This window comes from Diorhabda sublineata, chromosome 11 (genome assembly GCF_026230105.1).
Source record: "Diorhabda sublineata isolate icDioSubl1.1 chromosome 11, icDioSubl1.1, whole genome shotgun sequence".
Taxonomy (NCBI): Eukaryota; Metazoa; Arthropoda; class Insecta; order Coleoptera; family Chrysomelidae; genus Diorhabda; species Diorhabda sublineata.
In genome coordinates this window covers 9,334,015-9,340,564 of record NC_079484.1, presented here as the reverse complement: position 1 = coordinate 9,340,564, position 6,550 = coordinate 9,334,015, and positions in this window count along the sequence as shown.

Genomic DNA, 6,550 nt, shown 5'->3' with positions numbered 1-6,550 from the left:
ATCAAATTTAAGTACTATTGAAGAAAAAATTATTCAAATCTAAAAAAATTTTAATTTTTGCTTAATATCTCCATAAATAAAGCAGTAACAATCACAGATGAAGATGACGAAGAAGAGGAAGAAATCGAAAGTGTCGATGATACATAATGTTATCTCGTATTTAATAAAAAATATTATATACATTATTTTAATTTTTTCTTTCAATCATTGAAAAATAAAAAAAGACGACGTAAAAAAGGGTTTACAATTTTTTTCATGATTTCATGATAAAAGGATTGTTTTCAAGGGTGAAAATATTAATATGAATTAATGTTTGGACCACCAAGTATTACAATGATTATATTAGTTATTATGTGGTTTTGAAAAACGTGTTAAATCTGAAAAAAATCTTTTTATTTATAATGTTATCATTAAGGGTAGATTATATGGGTTGAAATATGATTAATATAATTAAGAATTATATTCCGTGATATGTAACTAAACTTTTTTATTCTGTGTAAGGGTTGGTTTTCACCCCTTTAGAATGAAAAGCCGGTGCTAAGATCTTCTAAAATTGATCCACAGGGTAAATTAAACGTATTTCCAAATTTCCATAAAAACACACAATTATTCTATAGTCGTACACTTTTTCTCCTGATCAGCTGACTTTCTTAAATATTAGCTTCGTTATTTTCACTGTTAAACTTTGTACAAAATATTATGGTAATTATACACTTTCACGGTCACCTGGTTTTTTGGCTCTAGAATGAAAATTTCTCATAGTTTTACTGTTTTAAATCGTAAAAAAACGGTTTTGCAAAATAATCCTTTACAAAAAATTGTGGTAATTATACACTTTCGCGGTCACCTGGTTTTTTGGTTAGGTTAGGTTAGGTTGGCTCTAGAAAATCGAAAAATGGATGGATTTTAATGATCTTGGTCTCAAAATGTTCCATTTTACGGCGGATTATATAGAATATAGTACGAAACTATTCACGAAAATTGATTGTTTTTCATCGATTTCATTTTAAGCTATAAACATTGAAAAAATCATTCTTTTTGGATTTTTTTTAAATTGTTTGTTAATTTATGTAGAATACAAAAAAAAATATAAGAACTTTATCTGATAATGAGATAATTTTTTGTAAAGGATTATTTTGCAAAACCATTTTTTTACGATTTAAAACAGTAAAACTATGAGAAATTTTCATTCCAGTTATTTCTACTAATTTTTTTTATAAATCCGCCGTAAAATGGAACATTTTGAGACCAAGATCATTAAAATCCATCCATTTTTCGATTTTCCATAGCCAAAAAACCAGGTGACCGTGAAAGTGTATAATTACCAATATTATTAAAAATCGAGGTTAGGAATTTGTTTACTTTTAATGTTTACCGAGATTTGAATGCAATTTCTTGCACGTTATATTGCATTATGTCAAGCGGCCTTTAGTATTCGGTTGTTGATCCCGAAGGCTGATTTATTTATATCTGCTTAATCATGAAATTTCAATAAATAATCATTAAAGTGTGCGTCCCAAAAATTAAGGTATAGGGTACCACAACAACATTAATGTAAAAGTCTAAAAAATACATATTCTTGTGGGAATATTTATTAAGATATTATACTTTTACATTTTTAACAATAATATAAGTAAAGATTTCTGTTTAAATAACACATTTTTAACATTGTGAAAAAATATATTTTAGTATTTCCTAAAAATAAAGATAAAGGTTTACGAGAAACAAATCATAAAATATAATCATAAAAAAAGATAGATAATAAATAAATATATAATAATATAATATATATTGTTATGGTATAAATATATCCAAAATAAATTATTAAATAATAATAAGATATAAATAAAGCAATAAGTTCAGTTCTGTTATTCGGTTACTTAGAGCAGTTTATCACAATAAAATAAATAACATTCTTTATATTCAGTTTTGGCCAACACTATATTCTAAATTATTATTTAATTTTGACAAATCAAAGAATTTAATCCATAAATTGACAGATAAAAACAGGAGCACCAACTTCAAAAATTTGTGTGACATACCAACATAAATTTTAAGGTTATAAATGATAAAATATAAAAATTTTGACAACTGCAATGATAAAATTAATAACATAGGAATGAGATAAATACAACAAAGAAATTATAGAATAATATTATTTGAATAAAGTCACAATAATTTAAAAATTTAGAAATGACAATTTAGTAACTAACTTTTAAAATAAATATCATTGGTTAAAAAAAAAAGGAATGAAGAAAAAAATCAACAACGAGAAAAAATTTTTTTTGGCAAGAGAAAAAAGAGTAAAATAATTTTAATTGAAATTTAAAAAAAATTAAAATCTTGATAAAAAAGGCATAAAATATTCAAAAGATTGATAATTAATAATTGTATAAGTGTAGTAATAAGAAATTAGTGAAAACAATTAAATAAAGTGAAATAAGTGAGAATACTCACAAAGGGACAATTTCCAAGATAAAGAAGTTGTGAAAAGGAAAAGAACAGGAGTGGAACTACAGCGGAGTATCTGTTTATTCTGCAAGGCCGTAACAATTTCCAATTAAAAAAAAAATTAAAAAATACAACATAACAAACACTTAAGGTACTGTTCTATTAAGTTTAAGTATTTCTTTTAGTATATAAAATTTGAGTTCACATTTCCATATAATTTAGTTTTATGAATGTAATTATGAGTATGAATGAATGAATGAATGTTTGTAAAATAAAATAATTGTAATAGCTAGTTAAGAAATTGTATATTTTGAATATTTTATTCATTATAAAGAACAGACCCGGTCTTAAAACTATTATAATCTGACCTTATAACCATAACAATTTATCGCAATAAAATTTTTTAATTTGAACTCACAATATAATACCCTGAGAATAAAAACAATAATAACATAATAAAATAAAGAAATTCAAATAATTATTAATGGCGCCCAAATTAAAATCTGATTTTATTTAAAATAAAATTTATAAAAATAAACATTACACACTATTAATACCATAACAATATGGCGCCCAACGTGGGGCATATATAAAAATTGGGCATAAAAAAAAATTGGACATAACAAAATTTGGCATTGAAGAGTTTACAGTAATAACAAATTTAAACAAGAAAAATGGAAAAAGGAATGACACTCAGAGATGGGAAACAAATAAGAGCAGAAGGAGAATCAGATGAAGAAGAAAGGAGACATGGAATGGGTGATTTCCAAGTACATTATATGGAACAAGACCATAATGAAGAACAGAGAGAACTGAAACAGAAGAAATGATAGAAAATCAAACAGCAGAAAATTCACAGAAAAAGAAAGAGAGGATGGATATAATGAGTATGTTCCAGATTATGATAAAAAAAATGGATGAATCTAAAGAAGAAATAAAACGAGAAATGAATACAAATAGTCAAAGAATGGAAGAGAAAATAGAAGATATGAGAAAACAATTGGAAGAAGTAAGAAGCTATGCCGAAAACAAAATACAAGAGACAAAACAAGAAATTCGAGATGAAATGTTAGGAAGATTAATGGAAGCAAAAATAATACAATCTAGAGAAATGGAAAATATTAAGAAAAATGAAAATGAATTAAAAATGGAAATAGGTGGGAATAGTAAGAAAATAGAAATAAATACAGAGAAGATAAAGAAATTAGGTAGAGAAATGATGAAAACGAATAAAAATATACAAGATATGGAGGAAGAGATGAACAAAGAAATAAAAATGAATTTTAAGATAGCAGAAGAAGAGAATTATAAAACAAAAAGGGAATTTAAAATGGAAATAAAGAACATACAAGGAAAAATAGAACAAATTGAGAAAAAAGGAATGAGTATGGAATATGTTGGAGGAGTAAAAACAATTTATGGAGCAACTAGTCAAAAATTTGACGGAAATATTAAAAAAATACATCCAAAAATATTCATAAGAATTTTGAAAAATCGAATAAGAGGAATAAATAATATTGAAGACATAAAGGAAATAATAAGAGATCATTTAGAAAATCATGCGTTAATATGGTTTTCTGCCAGGGAAAAAGATATGTCGGATTTTTAAGATTTTGAAACGGCATTTTTACAATATTTCTGGGGGGAAAATACTCAATCAACCATCAGGGAACAATTATATTTCGGAAAGTTTGATGAAAATAGAAGCCATAGTTTGAACAATTATGCAATCCAACTACATGCGATGACACAATATCTGGAACCACCAATCCCTGAGGAGGCAATCGTTATGTTCATAGCAAGGCATTTCAAGGCAGAATTGGCTGAGACCATTGCAATACAAAATATAAGAAAATTGGATCAATTATCTATGTATCTACAAAGAGTAGAGAGAAATTTGATCAGACATGAAAATTCACAACAAAATATAAGAACAAATTATAGAAACAATGAAAATAATCAGAGAAACAACAATCAAAATAACAATTGGACAAATAATAGATTTAATAATAATAGAAATTATAATAATAATGCACAAATTAATAATAACAATAATTATAATAACAATAATTACAATAACAGAAACTACAATACTAATACTAACAATAGAAACAACAATGATTCATACAGACAAAATAATTATAATGACAGGAACAATAGACAATATAAAGGACTGGAGAGTAGAAATTCTGAAGGAAATATGCAAAGAGGAAATGGAGATCAAGAGACAAGAAGAGTAAATTTTCAAAGAATCAATCAAGATAGAAGAAATAGATCAGAAAGCAGAGATGATGATGTAACAAATATAAATGAGACAAGATTACATACAGCACAAATATATAGGGAAAATACAAGACAGACAACTGAACAAATAAATGACAATGAAAATTTTTAAATACGCACACATCAAATAAAACGAAAGGACATGACTGATAAATTTATTGATATTTCATTAATACTAAAAAAATTATAACTGGGAATTTATCACAAAATAATTATTGGAATAAAAGACAATAACTGAGAACAACTTATAAAGAAGAATTAAAATTTGGTTTTCTTATTTCTTTTATAAAAAAAATAAATCAAGAAAACAAATTTTGGGAATGTTGTTATGGTATAAATATATCCAAAATAAATTATTAAATAATAATAAGATATAAATAAAGCAATAAGTTCAGTTCTGTTATTCGGTTACTTAGAGCAGTTTATCACAATAAAATAAATAACATTCTTTATATTAAGTTTTGGCCAACACTATATTCTAAATTATTATTTAATTTTGACAAATCAAAGAATTTAATCCATAAATTGACAGATAAAAACAGGAGCACCAACTTCAAAAATTTGTGTGACATACCAACATAAATTTTAAGGTTATAAATGATAAAATATAAAAATTTTGACAACTGCAATGATAAAATTAATAACATAGGAATGAGATAAATACAACAAAGAAATTATAGAATAATATTATTTGAATAAAGTCACAATAATTTAAAAATTTAGAAATGACAATTTAGTAACTAACTTTTAAAATAAATATCATTGGTTAAAAAAAAAGGAATGAAGAAAAACATCAACAACGAGAAAAAATTTTTTTTGGCAAGAGAAAAAAGAGTAAAATAATTTTAATTGAAATTTAAAAAAAATTAAAATCTTGATAAAAAAGGCATAAAATATTCAAAAGATTGGTAATTAATAATTGTATAAGTGTAGTAATAAGAAATTAGTGAAAACAATTAAATAAAGTGAAATAAGTGAGAATACTCACAAAGGGACAATTTCCAAGATAAAGAAGTTGTGAAAAGGAAAAGAACAGGAGTGGAACTACAGCGGAGTATCTGTTTATTCTGCAAGGCCGTAACAATTTCCAATTAAAAAAAAAATTAAAAAATACAACATAACAAACACTTAAGGTACTGTTCTATTAAGTTTAAGTATTTCTTTTAGTATATAATATTTGAGTTCACATTTCCATATAATTTAGTTTTATGAATGTAATTATGAGTATGAATGAATGAATGAATGTTTGTAAAATAAAATAATTGTAATAGCTAGTTAAGAAATTGTATATTTTGAATATTTTATTCATTATAAAGAACAGACCCGGTCTTAAAACTATTATAATCTGACCTTATAACCATAACAATTTATCGCAATAAAATTTTTTAATTTGAACTCACAATATAATACCCTGAGAATAAAAAAAATAATAATAACATAATAGAATAAAGAAATTCAAATAATTATTAATGGCGCCCAAATTAAAATCTGATTTTATTTAAAATAAAATTTATAAAAATAAACATTACACACTATTAATACCATAATATATATATATATATATATATATATATATATATATATATATGTTATAATATATAATAATAAATAGATAATAAATATAGTACAATAATTGTAAGTAGTCAATTCTCTCCGATCCTTAACATTGTGAGGACATACCTTCGAAACTCTAATATAAATAAAATAATCTTTCAATTATTAACGTATTTAATTATTTTTCATAAATACACCACCTAATCCATGATTCTAACAGTTCTAATTAAATATTCACCATTGCAGTAACTTTGCGTTTTAG